Genomic DNA, 16085 nt, shown 5'->3' on the forward strand with positions numbered 1-16085 from the left:
GCTGTGCTGATAGGAACGCGTTGGCCATCGTACTAGTAGAGGCTGGGGACGAGGGCGTGCCCGTCAAAGAGACACAAGCTAGGGAAGCTGGTGTCCTTCCTTCTTCCAGCCGGGTTCTGTCTAGGAAGAGAGTGGCGAAGGCGGTGACCTCCAAAGGAGTGCGCCTCCGTAACAGAATCATTTAGATGCGTTACATGTTCTGGAACATCCGTGGTTGTGGCCACGGCGGCCGTCATACTCAACTTAAGGAGTACATGGCCAAAGAACGTATTGATGTGGTAGCGCTCCAGGAAACGATTAAAACGGATTTTTCTTTCAGAGAGCTTCTCGCTTACGATCCCCTGCAGCGTTTTGATTGGCATTGGGTGCCCTCCGTGGGTCACTCTGGTGGTATTTTGATGGGATGTAATCGTGATGTGTGTGATGTAATGCAATGGGAGGTTGGTGTATTTTTTCTGTCCGCTACCGTTAAACACCGTGTCTTAGGTTTGTCGTGGGTTATCGCGTGTGTCTATGGGCCAGCTGATCACTCCGGATCGGCTGCTTTCCTACTTGAACTGACAAATTTGGTAGGGGCCAAACTGGCTAGCAACCTGCCTGTGGTTGTTGGTGGATTTTAACTTGATCCGCTTGGGGGTGGACAAGAATAATGCTAATATTGACTGGACTAGGGTGTCCTTGTTCAATAACGCCATTGCGGCGGCGGCACTGCGTGAAGCGGCGCAGACCGGAGCCAGATACACTTGGACTAACAAACACTCGCGAACCGGTCCGTAGCGTGCTGGACCAAGTTGTGTTTACGCCCGAGTGGGAGGTTCTTTTCCCCCTGTGCTCGCTCGTTGCCGAAAGGTGCATCGGCTCGGACCATGTTCCATTGATCTTTTCCTCAGGGGAGGATTCCATCCATCGTAGCCCTAGATTCTACTTCGAAACAGCGTGGTTCGAATTGGAGGGTTTTGCTCAAATGGTGGTAGATCGATGGGGGTTGATTTACGCCCAACTGGGGCCGCAACGCGGGCCAGCAGATTGTTGGAACACGGCAGCGTGCAAGCTACGTGCTTTCCTTCGAGGGTGGGGAGCTAACCACGGTAGTGAGTCCAAGAGGGAGCGCGCTAGAATTGTGGATGAAATTTCTTTGCTGGATGCGGAGGCAGACCGACGACCTTTTTCGGAAGGAGAGTGGGCTCATAGGTATGCCTTGGAAAACCAAGTCATCGCAATTCTGCGTGCTGAGGAGGAATATTGGCGATGTAGAGGCGGAGTCAAGTGGGTAACGAAAGGAGACACAAACATCGGCTACTTCCACGCTTATGATGACGGGAGGAAAAGGAAATGCTCCATTTTGCGCCTCCAATCGGATCACGGTCTCCTGTTGGCTCAGGAGCAAATAGTGGCCCACATCTATGAGTTTTTCATAGGCCTTTTGGGGACGGCCGACGAAAAACTCCTTAGTTTGCATGAGGATCTGTGGGATCAAGCGGACTGGGTATCTCAGGAAAAGAATGACGGGCTTGCGCTATCTTTCCTGCCTGAAGAGATAGACAAAGCCTTGGCCAGCATGAAAAGGGACACGGTGCCCGGGCCAGATGGGTGGCCAGTCGAGTTTTTCAAGAAGTTTTGGCCTTGCCTTAAGCGTCTGTTTTACGATATTGTTAACGGCTTTGCGTTGGGCATGGTTGACTTGTCTCGCCTTAATTACGGAGCTATTAGTTTGATTCCTAAGGTGAAAGGGGCGGACAACATCAACCTTTTTAGACCGACACCCTGATCAACGTGCCTTTCAAAATATGTGTGAAGGCCTATGCCTCGTGCTTGGCCCCGATAGCCCAACGTGTGATTAGCTCTAGCCAGACAGGCTTCCTAAAACACCGTAACACCCTTGAGGTACCGATCGCGCTGCAAGAAATAGTGCACGAGTTAAAACGTACCAAGGCACAGGGCGTGCTTCTTAAGTTAGACTTCGAGAAAGCCTATGACCACGTGAACTGGGAGTTCGTGCGAGAGGTCTTCCTCAAAAAGGGTTTTGAGGTGGGATTTGTGCACCGCATCATGCATCTCGGTGTAGTGGTCACACGGCTGTCACTATCAATGGCACAATGGGCAGTTTCTTCCACAACAAACGTGGTCTCCGGCAGGGAGACCTGAGCTCGCCACTGATTTTCAACTTTGTTGTGGATGCCTTGGCGGCCATGATTCACAAAGCTCGTGCCGCGGGTCACATAAAGGGCTCGTTCCCCATCTAATCCCTAGTGGGGTTACCCATCTGCAATACGCTGATGATATGATGCTTATGTTCGAGCCCGATGACCATAGTATAGCAACGATCAAGTTATTACTGCTCGCTTTTGAGATCTTGTCGGGGCTTAAGATCAATTTCCTGAAGAGCGAAGTGATCACCATTGGGATGGCTGATCATGAAGGCTCCCGGATCGCCAACCTCCTTAATTGTAAGCTTGGGGGCTTCCCGATTAAGTACCTTGGCCTTCCGATCTCGACCAAGAAACTTACCATAGCTGAATGGGAGCCACTATATGGCAAAATCGCCAACCGTGTGAGCCCTTGGAGGGGCAGGTTTATGTCCTCGGCTGCGCGGTTGATCCTCACTAATTCGAGCCTATCCTCTCTCCGACTCTTCACAATGGGGATGTTCCTTCTCGCGGATGGAGTACATGCTAGACTCGATACCCCGCGCTCTCAGTTCTTTTGGGAAGGAACCGGGACCAAACGCAAATACCACTTGGTGAAATGGGCTGCGGTTTGTAGACCTAAAAAATTTGGTGGCTTGGGTATTACGAACTCTAAGCTCATGAATGTAGCCTTGCTCACTAAGTGGTGGTGGCGCCTTGCCCAAAATGAGTCGGGACTCTGGGCTGACATCCTCCGGGCCAAATACTTCCCGGACGGAAATTTGTTCAAGGCAAAAACCAGCGGCTCGGCCGTTTGGAATGGGATCCAAGCAGTGCGGCCGGCATTCTCTCCTGGGGCTCAGTTCTGTGTCAATGATGGCAAGTCCACACGGTTTTGGCTCGACAGTTGGTGGGGCCAAGAACCGCTGTGGCAATCGCATCCAGAGCTATAACAATTGGCCACGGACACCAACATTATGGTGGCCGATGCTCTAAGAGTCCACGCGCCAGCGATCTCCTTCATTAGGACACTAGAGGCTGCGGAGGCTGCTAGTTGGGCCGCGCTGGTGGCTGACATTGTAGGTCGGAATCGTAGTCTTGGAGCGGACACTATCACGTGGAAACTTACCTCCTCCAAGAAATTTACGGTCAAGTCCCTTTATGATAAATTGACCGAGGGCACAGCGCTAGACATGGCTAGGGGGCTATGGAAGGCCAGTATCCCTCTTAAAATCAAGATCTTTATGTGGCAAATGTTCCGCAACTGCTTACCAACCTCGGATAATGTGGCCAAACGTAACTCGCCGGCGGATGGAACTTGCACCATTTGTGGTTCAGGGAAAAACGCAAATCATGTGGTCTTCGGGTGTTCGCTTGCTAGATTCGCGTGGAGTGCGGTTAGGGATTCTTTCAAGCAAAACTGGAAGCCCCAGTCTAGCGATGACCTGCTTACATTACTTTCGGCGCAAAGGGAGGCCAATGCAAGGATAGTATGTAGATGCGTTGCGGCGTTGCTTTGGTCGCTATGGTCGGTCCGGAACAAAAATTACGATTGAACACAAGTTCCCGGCTCACCCAACCGATATTATCTTCAAATGTCACATTTTTCTTCAGGCTTGGGCGCCGTTGGGGAAGACGCGTGACGCGGATCGCATGAACGAGATCATGGAGCAGATCAAGATGACTATGGTGAAGGCGCGCCAAGGCGAGATGACAGCTTGAGTCTTTTGCGTTGCTATTTAGTTTCTGCTCCGCTTTTGTGATCATAAACTACCTGTCGCTTTATCTTAGCTTATTCCGGGTCCTGGATCCCGATGACTTGTTGCTTTCTCGGTTTGTAAGGTTTAAAAATATGTGTGGATGCTGCCTGGTGACTTTATTAATTTAAAGTCGGACGCTTCTAGCGTCTTCGTTCAAAAAAACCACGTTCGCTGATCGGCGGCGGCGTTGATCACATGCAGCAGCTATTCCTGGACGCCGGCCGCGTCTCAGTGCTGGGTGGCTGGCTCGTCGTTGCCTGCTCCTTCGGCAACCCGGCCGCGGACGCCACGCATGTCTTCCTCGGCTTCGGGCTCCTGCTCCTCGGCGCCCTCTTCCTCGCTTTCTCGCCCGCTGCGTACCAATTCCCCTGGGTTCCCCGGGCGCGATGTGGCAGCGGAGGTCGCTACCCTGTGGCGTCGGGCTCGTGGCTTGGTGCATCGGCGCCAGCCAGCGTGGAAGCCTCGCTGGCTTTGCTGCCAGATGCGGGCGTTGCAGCTCAGCGATGAGCGCAGGGGCCAGATCTGGGCTCTGAGCCAGGGCGTGCTCCTTGGCGCAAGGGCTTGCAGCCGTTGTGGCTGCTGCTTGGTGGAGTCCAGGAGGTCTGGATCTGGCGAGTATTTAACCAAAAACTACCACAATTCGCGGAAACGTGACAGAAAACTACCACTTTACGATTTTGTCCCGAAAACTACCACTTTTTTATTAATCCGTGGCAAAAAACTATCAAGTGAGAAAACTGCTCGCTTTGCCTGGGTTAAACTCGAATCTGACTGCCCGACCCCACACATAAGCGGGCTAAAAATGCAATCGGGTCCCTAGTTTTTCTTTAAAAAAGCAATCCAGTCCCTCGAGAGCGCGAGGGAGACCGTCGTCTGCTGCGGCTAGGGAGGCGTCGGTGGTGGTCTGCTTCATGGGCTCCGCCATGGACCACGTCGGCATGGCAGGCGGGAGGGCCAAGAAGGCGTCCGGCGGCTCGCAGCTGTGGAAGAAGGCGCTGCTGTATTCCAGCCTCTGCTTCGTCATGGGCTTCTTCACGGGCTTCGCGCCCTCGTCCGTCTCCGACTGGCGGTCCGTCGCGCCCGCCGGGGTGGGGAGCAGCCACATGGCGAAGACGCCGCAAGTGATCGCGTGGGCGCAGCCATGGACCGGAGCCTGCTGGCGAGGGACGCGGCCGCAAGAATCGGGGGTGTCCCGTGGCCTCTCCTGGTGGTCATGACGACGACCGAGTCGACGCCTACGGCGGCCGGCGAGCGGGCGGATGCTGACCAGGATGGCGCACACCCTGCGGCTCGTGCCGCCGCCCCTGCTGTGGCTGGTGATGGAGGCCGCCCCCGACGTGCCGGCGACGACGACGTGGTGGCGGACATGGTGAGGGACTGGATTGCTTTTTTGAAGAAAAACTAGGGACCCGATTGCATTTTTAGCCCGCTTATGTGTGGGGTCGGGCAGTCAGATTCGGGTTTAACCCAGGCAAAGCGAGCAGTTTTCACACTTGGTAGTTTTTTGCCACGGATTAATAAAAAGTGGTAGTTTTCGGGACAAAATCGTAAAGTGGTAGTTTTCTGTCACGTTTTCGTGAATTGTGGTAGTTTTTGGTTAAATACTCGGATCTGGCCTTGCACCGCATGATGGACAGTTTCTCCGCCCCGATCTGCTGCTGTGGAGTCCAGGCGGTCTTGAGGAGGTGGCTGGGGTTGGAGGGGCTGAGGGTGTGCCGGTCTTGGGCTGGTGGCCAGGGAGGGACACCGCCGGTGGTTGTTGGTGCCCGGACTTGCTGGAGCAGGGAGGCTCTGGCCATGGTGGATACGCGGGGTGCAAGGCCTGATCAGGCTTCTGAAATTCCGACGACGAGCAAGGTGGTGGCCCTGCGCAGCGTTGGCGTGCTCGCTGCGCTCGGGGTGCACGGTCCAGTGGAGGTACTTGTCGGCCTCGGCCGGCTGCGTGGGAGTGGTTGCTCCGGGTGAAAGCCTAGCTGGTTCTCGTCGGCCGGCGGCGATCGTGGGCGTCGTTATCCTTCTTCGAGGCGTCGTCGGAATCCACACAAACTCTACTCCTGGATCAAGATCTTCAGGCAAAAGCCAAGATCCTGCTGCAGGGTTGGACGATGGTATCATCTTCAATGTCGTTTCCCCTCTTTAGGGCACCGTCTTGAAGATCTGGATCCCATGGGTGCTTCCTACGGGCTGGACGTGCACGGTGGCTTCTGTGGCAACGATGGGGAGTGTGAGTGAGGTCGGAGGCGTGGCATTGCTCGTGGTAGTCGGTTCTTCTCCGGCGTATCCGTGGGATTGCCTCGGCCGTTTTGTTGTTGTGAAGTTGAAGCTACGTCGCTGAGGCCCCGGATGGTGTGCGATGACGCGCGACAGGTGGTCTGTTCGGCGATCTTCCGCGACGTCAACCTTGCCTAGTTCTTCGTAGTTCTCTGTCGTTGTCGGAGCTGCGTTGCCTTGTCGTGGGTGGATGGCGTTCCACCTTATGGCTGTAGTGTCGTTCTTTCTGCAGCTAATAGGGTTGCTATTTTATTTTTCTTTGATCTTCGGATCTTCATCATGTTGTTCTTCCGCTGCTTTCTGCTAAATCTGAATCAAGCCAGCAATTTGCTGGATTTTTCAAAAAGAAAATGTGACTGGAGTTTTCTTCGGCAACATACATTTTCCTTCTAAGGTAATGCTTTGTTTAATTTGCGTCAACGAATTTGGCTTCAGGGTGAGTTATGCTTGCTTCCATCTAACAGTGACGGCGAGTTGAACTTGCTATGGTAATAGAAATTTGATTCTTATGTAATGAAAAAAAAAATTCCTTCAAAAACATCAAAATCTAACTTTCATTGACCAGAAAAATCACTACTAAGCAAATAAGGCACCCTTTTAATCAAAAAAGACCATTAACATGAGTATGCATAACACATGGTTCAAGAACAGTAGGGATGTGATTCCAGGAAATAGAAATGTGCTCATTTTGCTTCCAGCATATGAAAGTCATGCTTCCCACGCTACAAACCATGCTTAGTAATTCATATTATTTTTTTCACAAAAGCATCGTCATGACTCATGTCATGTGCTTCCTTTATTTCTCATATATGCTTCAATGTGTTATGCTTGCAGATTTTGGTTTACTAGCAATCTACTGTAGTTGCTTTGTACAGTACATAGCACGTACACTTCCTGCCTGCTGTGTGCAGTCCCATCCCCATTCAAAAGATCACCTTGCTTCATTACCGTGCGTAAACTGAAAACATATAAAGCAAAGTACATTAGCCGCTAATGAAAAAATGGGAGTATTCTATGGAAGCAAAAATGTAGACCAAAGAAACAAATATAGTATTGTATTTCATATTACAATGATGATATCAATACAATGAAACTAATCCCCTTGTTTGTTGTAAAAGAAGTCTAAAGTATTGGAAGCAATCTATGGGACAGAAGAAGCATATGAGAGTATACTTTAGAAGCCCCGTGGGGAGGAAACATGGAAACGTGCTAGTCAATAGGACTCCTCTTAATTTGAAGAAATGATTTTTTTTTGCAGAAAAAACTTCCAATCTATTCATCTTCAATCATGGTAATACAACGAACACTAAAAATAATAAAAATAACATCCAGATCCGTAGACCGCCTAGCGACCACTACAAACACTGAAGCGAGCCGAAGGCGCGCCGCTGTCATCGCCCCTTCCTCGCCGGAGCCGGGCAAACCTTGTTGTAGTAGACAGTCGGGAAGTCGCCGTGCTAAGGCCCCGTAGAACCAACGCACCAGAACAGCAACCGCCGCGTATGAAGAGTGTAGATCATAAGGATCCAACCTGAAAACACACGAACGAAGACGAACGACGAACAGATCCGAGCAAATCCACCAAAGACAGATCCGCGGGAGACACAACTCCACACGCCCACCAATGATGCAAGACGCATAACCGGAACGGGGGCTAGGCGGGGAGACCTTTATTCCATCTTCAGGGAGCCGCCACTGTCTTGCCTTCCTGAGCTGGACACAAGCCCTAAGGCCCTCCACTATGTAGGCCAAAATGGGTGCCAAATTCATTTTTGGGGTATTTGGCATCGATGCCCTACATTGCCTGACCGGTGCCGAAGAAAAAATTTCAGGCATCGAAGCACGAACTTGCTCCGGTGCCAAATTAGCCTGAGGCAATAAAAAATGTGTATCTCGCTGTTCTGGCGCACAAGGCAACAACTCTACTCCGCTCAGTGTGCTGCATGTGTTGGGTCAACTGGTTTTTATATACATGTGGGCCCGTCTTTCCATGAATGCCAAACTATGCACGTTGTGGGAGCGGTGCCAAAACGTTTTCACTTGGCATTAGTGTATACGTGGCCTGCTTTTCAGAAATTTAGTAACAAGCACATAGCGGAAGACCTAACAAAGCTCGAAAAAAGATCTAAAAACGAAGCCCTCCCACCGGCAAGGGCCGAGATCCACTCCGCCTCCATGGCCATAGGGCCACCGGAGACGGGATGGACCGGTGCCGGCGCCGGTGGAAGGCAGAAAGCTAGGGTTTTTGAAGGCGGCCGCTAAGTGTGCGTCCGTGTTCTAACTCCAAAGTCTTAACTGCTGGGCGATATGATTCAACTTCAATACTCGTCACGCCCCAGTCGGACGCTTTAATTTGAAGAAATAATTAACTAAGGTTCCGACCAACATAAGGAAATGCATGTTTCTACTACCTACATGTCTAATTAACCAAAAAATGTGGAACTGTAGAAGCAATTTATCTTGATAGTAGACCCGCAAAAAAAAATTATCTTGATAGTAGAAGCATGTGTAGTACTAACTGGAAGCTCCATTCATACTTCACTTCTGCTTCGGTAGACCCCCTTAAACACATCGATGGCTCAGATTACTCCATACCTTTTCATAATAAAGAGTAGGATGATCTTTTCTTCAAAATACGTCGAGGGGCTCGTAGAGGCGAGAAGTAGTCGTTTTGTGCATGGGCGGCTCACCTGGGCTGGCCCATTTGCGTGCGCAGCGCGTTCGCTGGGAGAAAAATCGACAGAAAAAATGACGACGATGGGAATAGAACCAGCATCTTCAGGTCCATGTGCGTTCTATACTAGCCACTTTGACTACTAATCTGTTGTGTTAGATTTCCAGCGCTAATCTTAAATAAAAAGAAATTAAATGTCGCGGCACTGGGAGAAAAAAAGGATGGCAATGAGGGTCCAACCTGCAATTTGCAGTTTACGTGCGTGCTGTGCTAGCCACTGTGACTACCAATCAACAATGTTATATTTCCAGCGCGAACCATTAAGAAACTAAAGGTCGCAGCAAATTTTAAAACATGAGTTTGCAAAATTAAGATGTACCAAAGTGTCCAATAGATATCAAATCAAACCAGGGACATAGCATCAGCCAACCACGTCACGAGCCACTATACTAACTAAGATTTAGTGTCCAAAGAGATAGTCCAATCTATATGAACCATAAGCCGCGACATATTTTCTTTAATTTCGGACCTCATTTTCTTATTGGAAAACATAAATATTTTTAGAAACACAGTCATTTAGAAATGTGTGATATTTTTAAAAGAACTACAACAATTTGTGAAAATGTGAACTTTTTTGGGAATCATAAAAGAAAAAAATTGCAACTGATAACGTTTTTTAAAATTGCTTACAATTTTTTGGAAAAGGCGAGCATTTACAATTTTGAGGTTTTAAAAACTAAAACATTTTGTGAAAATGCGATTCTTGGGAATCTCAACCATTTGTTTTACAAAGGAAAAGCATTGAAAAGGAGAACATTTTCTGAAAAACAGGAAATAAACTGAAAACACGAACATTTTTCAAAATTACAAATAATTGTTTCAAGGTGTGAACTCTTTTTTTGAAATTCCCCAAACATTTATTGAATTTGCGAACAACTATTAAAATCAAGAATATTTTCTGAATTTGCGAACAAATTTAGTAACCTCATCGTCCTGATTACACTGCTTGCCATCCGACTACGCTGCCGTGATATTTAAAAGCAAGAAATGTATAAGGGTCAACTACTGTATCGATGGAAGAAAACCTGTGTTCGTTTACAATGCCTACAGTATACACACGCACACACACCTGTTATCAAGAAACATATTTTCTCAAACATGATAAAAATAAACATATTTTATTTATCTTTTTCAACGAGAACTTTTACTGAATTTGTGAAAAACAAATTGTGAAAAAATGAAAAAAATGTGAAAAAGAAAAGAGTAAAAAGGAACAAGAAAAGAAAAAAGAAAAAAGAAAAATAAGAACAATGAAAAACAGAAATAAAACACGAGAAGAAAAAATAGTAAGAAAACCGATTCAGGATCCTTTTGAAACATTCCCAAAAAACGGCTAGGAACCTTCCAGAAGGTTCTCAAAACCAAAGCCTGTGCACGTTAGCTATTCGTAAAATGGTTCAGAGGCTTGCCCTTCCAGCCTACCCGAACGTACCAAGTTGTACACGGTGCAGTGGCGAAGCCAGCTTAGAGGCAGTGTAGTCAGTTGACTACACAGGTCTTTGGTAATACAAGCAAGAGTTACGCAATACAAATTTAGAAAATATTACAAATACGTGTATTTGAGTACACAATTTGTATTGACTACAAAGAGTTTAAATCATGGCTCTGCCACTGACACAGTGTGTTTGGTTGCAAGCATGAAACCCGTCATGCATGCTGGCCATGGTGATGCCAAGGTGTGGAAAAATTTTGGGTGCTTTTCAGAGGAGGTGAAAATAAAAGTGGTTCGAGACTTGCCCTTCCCGAACGTACCAGGTTGTACACGGTGTGTTTGGCTGCAAGCATGAAATGAGACCAATTTTTGCCAGTGGTCGGGCATGCCCAGGGTTGTACCCCACGTAAAATTTGAATAAATTCGGACACCGAACGCACGATGTGTCACGTACGACCTATGTTTTAGGGTTTTTTCAATGGGAAAACATAGAAAATGCATAAAATATCAAAAACCAACGAAACTTGGCCTGCATGATGGCCATGTTGATGCCAAGGGGTGGGAAAAAATTGGAAGCGTTCGGAGGAGGTGAAAAAAAAATTGTTCGAGACTTGCCCTTCCGGCCTACCCAAACGTAGCCAGTTGTACACGGTGTATTTGGTTGCAAGCACGAAATCACTGAAAAAAGTTCCATGTGCTGATGAACTTAAAAAATTACAAATTTGAAATAAAATTGCAAACAAAAAAAAGTTCATGAAATTGAAATAAAACCACATACTAAAAAAATCATGAATTTTAAAAAAGGTCATGAATTTGGAAAGAGTTCATTTAAAAAATAAATCATAAATTTGAAATAGTTAACGAATTTTAGAAGTTCTACGAATTAAGAAAGAAAACAAAAAATAGAAACATATAAGGAAAAATGAAAAAAAATCCAAAGAAAAAGGTCAAACTGGAAAAAAGGAAACGCATGTTTTTTTATTAGCGTTATATTTAGATGAGAAGGAGGATATTATGACACAGCAATTAAACTATCCCCGTGGTTAGCTGCTTCACTAGTACAGGATGATCGTGTGGGTTCGAATCCCACAACCCTCAGCTACTTTTTGTAGTTTAATAAAAGAAAGAAATAAACGTAATTGGGCCAGGTCCGCCCAAGGTGCAAATAACACTGTATTGAGCCTAATACGAACATACGCCCCTGTGTATGATATGTTAAATGTCCATATTACCCTTTATACGTTTTGTGAGGGGGTCTACCGAAGCGGGGCCCTTCATACTTTCATAGGAAGCATGAAAAGACTACTATCTCAACATATCTCACTTTAACCAGAAACATATGAATTTGAAAACAGAAATTAACTAAAATATGAACTTGTGGGGGGTCCTACCATACTATTTCTTCTAATCTAACTTGTCCCAAAGTAAATTTCTTCTAATTTAATAAAAGAAAGAAATAAACGTAATTGGGCCAGGTCCGCCCAAGGTGCAAATAACACTGTATTGAGCCTAATACGAATGTACGCCCCTGTGTATGATATGTTAAATGCCCATATTACCCTTTATACGTTTTGTGAGGGGGTCTACCGAAGCGGGGCCCTTCATACTTTCATAGGAAGCATGAAAAGACTACTATCTCAACATATCTCACTTTAACCAGAAACATATGAATTTGAAAACAGAAATTAACTAAAATATGAACTTGTGGGGGGTCCTACCATACTATTTCTTCTAATCTAACTTGTCCCAAAGTAAATTTCTTCTAATTTAATAAAAGAAAGAAATAAACGTAATTGGGCCAGGTCCGCCCAAGGTGCAAATAACACTGTATTGAGCCTAATACGAACGTACGCCCCTGTGTATGATATGTTAAATGTCCATATTACCCTTTATACGTTTTGTGAGGGGGTCTACCGAAGCGGGGCCCTTCATACTTTCATAGGAAGCATGAAAAGACTACTATCTCAACATATCTCACTTTAACCAGAAACATATGAATTTGAAAACAGAAATTAACTAAAATATGAACTTGTGGGGGGTCCTACCATACTATTTCTTCTAATCTAACTTGTCCCAAAGTAAATTTCTTCACTAATGTACACAAACCTGGGGGCGGTGGCCCTGCAGCCATGCACTAACCTCCGGCAGCGGTTTTTTGCTTAGGAAGAACATGTTTTAGGGAGGGAAACAAGTGAACTTCATTGGACATGGCAAGAAAACATGGCAGTTTTTTATATGAGTAGTTGACATGGACATGACATTTTGCCATGGCAAAATACATGGCGGTTTTTTGATACGAGTAGTTCTCATGGACATAATTGCTTTGAGTTTTTTGCCATGGCAAAATTCTGGTTTAATTGCCATGGAAAAATTCTGTAGTAGTTGCCATGGCAGAATTTTTTTGGAATTCATTTGACTAAGCTAATGGAGCATGGCAACTTTAATTTCATGGACCATGCCAAAAAAAAAAATTGCCACGACAAATTTACTCTTTCTGGACAATATGGCAACTCTACTGTATACATGGCAATTTAACTTTTTTTTACCATGATTCATTGCTTTTCAAACATGGCAAAATTTACTTTTTTCCATTTAGCAAGTTTACCTTCATTTCTGCCATGGCAATTTTACTTTATCATACATGGCAAATTTAATTTTTAACGCCCATGGAAAATCGTTTACTATGAATCTGTCATGGCAATTCTTTGTTCATCATTTGTTATTTTTTCACACACGGCAATTTTCTCATACAAACAATAGAATCTATCTACCTATCTATCTATTATATACTTAAAACAATAGAAAACGAATGGTTAAGATCTATCTAAACAAAGTTAAGATATTTAACGGCTGAGATTTGACAAATAGAAACTCTTACACGGCCAGGCCCACGTTATTCGTAAGGAAAAAAAATCCAATCGGGCAATGACCTATTGGTCTACTGTATGTATGAGGAGACCCACCAGGTCCCATGGGCACGTTATTGGTAATAAAAAGGTTTCAATCGGGCAAATACCTCAAATAAGACTTAAAAAAGAGTCAAACAGTATTTCTTTATTAAGAAAGGAAAGGATATTCTCTTCAAAAAGAAAAAGAAAAAGATATTCTGAAAAAGAAGAGCTACCGTATCCGATTCAAGCACCACAAAGCTAATCCTACTCCAGCCGGTCACAGCTTATTGAGAGGCTGTGATGACATCAATTAACAGAAAAAAGTATGCGCCAACATTTTTCTACCATAAAAGTACAGTGCTACAAATAGCCCAGCAGTCATGTTACCATAAAAGAAAATAAATAAAGGGCCGGTGCGCCGGCCGAACGATTCGGCCGGTCGCACCGCAGCCGCCCGATTTACCTCTGTATTAACCGTCAGATCTAATCCTCACCAAAGTCAAACGCAGCTTCATCTCTTCCTCCGCTGGTGTACACATCTAGCCGCCATAGATGAGCGAGGCACCCACACTCGAAGCACCACCGGGCTTGGCCGCCCTCGGCGCCGGTCACCGCCCTCGCCACCGGTTGCCGCCCTCGCCGCCGGTTGCCGCCCTCGCCGCCGGTGGCCACCTGTGTTTCATGCTGGCTCGGCGCATGCAACAGCATGTGCGCCGGTTGCAGCTCCCCCGGCGATGGTCGCAACTCTGCTGCGACGGTCGGAGCTGCGGCGGCGAAGATCACCGGACGCGCGCCCTCGAAGGCGAGCTCACGTCTGAACCGAGGCAAGGCTTGAACCATCGCACACCCTCTGTGTTGCAAACGTTGTTAAAAAAGCTTCAACCCCTGGATGGAAAAGCTTCAAGCCCTAGATGAAAAAGCTTCAACTGGCACTGCGATTCACGAGGAGATACAACCGCTGACGCAAAATGCTTCAACCTTAGATGAAAAAAGTTTCAACCAGATGATAGAGAGAGCTTTACCCAAGGGCTGCTCAAAACAAAAAAAAGTTTCAATCGTTTACACAAAAGCTTCAACCGTGTATGAAAAAGTTTCAATCGTTAAGAAAGAAAGCTCCAACCTGACATTGCAACCAGAGAAAAGTTATGTGTTGTAGCAAAACGTGCCGCCGGTCGTAGCAAAATGCTATGCCGGTTGTAACAAAAATCTATGCCGGTTGAAGCATGTAGCAAAACTACAGCGTTTTTCCATCTTCTTCCACCTCCAGCCGTCGGTGGTTGAAGCTCAGCCGTAGCGGGCAGTCGACTGGTTCCAGCAAAAAACGATGCCGGATGTAGCAAAAAAAAAAAAAGATGCCGGATGTAGCAAAAAATTGCTTGTCCAGCAAAGAAGACTTTGATGGAAGCATTTTTAGGTGCTACTTCCAGCAAAACACTGCGCCGGTTCCAGCAATCCTAATCCCTGGTTGTAGCAAAAGAACATCATGGCCGTCGCCCGCTAGTTGTAGTCGCCGTGCAAGTCGTGAACATTAGCGTCTTCGGTTGTAGCAAAACTCGACGCCAATGGTAGCACGGCAAAATGCAGGTTGTAGCAAAACTGGACGCCGGTTGCAGCTCCTGGTCGTAGGTTGCAGCTATCTGCTGTCGCCGGCCACAAGTTTGCCGTCGTTGGTTGCAACACGTCAGTCCGATAGTTGTAGCTTTTTTTGTTGCCGGTCGTACCTTTTCGCGGCGTGGGTTGCAAGTTTTCTGATCTCCCAGTTGCAGTTGTTTGTCGTCATCGGCCAAACTACACCGCCGAAAGATTGTAGCAAATAGAGACGCCGGATGTAGCAACAAAATGATATAGTTGTAGCAAAAACCAGCTGTGTTTCCAACTCGCTTATCGGTTGCAGCAAAAAACAGTTGTGGTTCCAGCTATGGATTTCGCCAGTTGAAGCAAAACAAAATGATGGCTCCAGCATCGTTGTCCGCTCGTTGGCGACGCAACCTTCACCGTGGTCATCCATGGAGGCTCGTCGGCACGGCTCGGCATGGTTCCCCCGGCGCGGTCCCAGCACCTCTGTCGCGGCGCCCCGATACAGTCCATAGCAGCTTGTTGGAGCCCCAGTCGCAGTCCGCCCCGAGCTCGTAAGCCATGGCCGCCCTGACCTTGAGCTCGCAGGCCATGGCGCATGGGAGCAGCACTCCCCATGAAGGAGGTGCAGCTGTGGGGTGTGAAGGGAGGAGTGCTCGGAGCTGCCTGGTGCTATGGCGGAGGAGGCGAGCGATGGAGAAGGAAGACGGAGATGTGTTGCAGATAAGGAAAGGGGTGAGCTGTTTCTAGCCGCATGATTGCGATCCATCCCGCGGCTTGCGTGAGACCGGCGTAACGGTTCGGCCGGTGCCCCGGCTGGAAACGTTTCCCATAAATAAAATAGGAGAGTGCAACCCGTACACAAGCAAGCAAGTATTTACATATCCCTTAAAAAGTAAGTATTTTAATGCATGTGCTGATGTCATTGCTTATAGCAGCATGCAACAAATTGGGTTGCTTACGTGCTCTAACGTTGGGCACGTAGCCTAGAAATTTTGCTTGGTATTGGTCATGTGACCGACTTGGCTAGCAGCCATTTAAATTTAATATTTGACAAATTTTACAATGGAAAATATATCAAATTTTATACTGAGAAAAATAATAGATGTGTATTTTAAATTCATATTTTTTTCAACAGACACACATGTTACAAACATCGCCAGACGCATAAATCACATTGAGCTTTCAAATGGGTAGAATCATGGAGCTTCAAGAATTGATGGGAATAAACTCTTATTAGGTACATAAAAAATATGAAATCTAATTGTGACATAAAATTGAAATAAAAATAAAAGG

The 16085-nt window shown here is 46.7% G+C and overlaps 2 pseudogenes; both read left to right on the forward strand.

The window, feature by feature from the left end:
* LOC120961856 (polyubiquitin-like) overlaps positions 1-16085 on the forward strand; it is a 387099-nt pseudogene that overhangs the window by 346574 nt on the left and 24440 nt on the right.
* On the forward strand, positions 4748-5851 carry LOC141028093 (probable glucuronosyltransferase Os03g0287800; annotated as a pseudogene).

This window comes from Aegilops tauschii, chromosome 7, assembly GCF_002575655.3.
Source record: "Aegilops tauschii subsp. strangulata cultivar AL8/78 chromosome 7, Aet v6.0, whole genome shotgun sequence".
Taxonomy (NCBI): Eukaryota; Viridiplantae; Streptophyta; class Magnoliopsida; order Poales; family Poaceae; genus Aegilops; species Aegilops tauschii.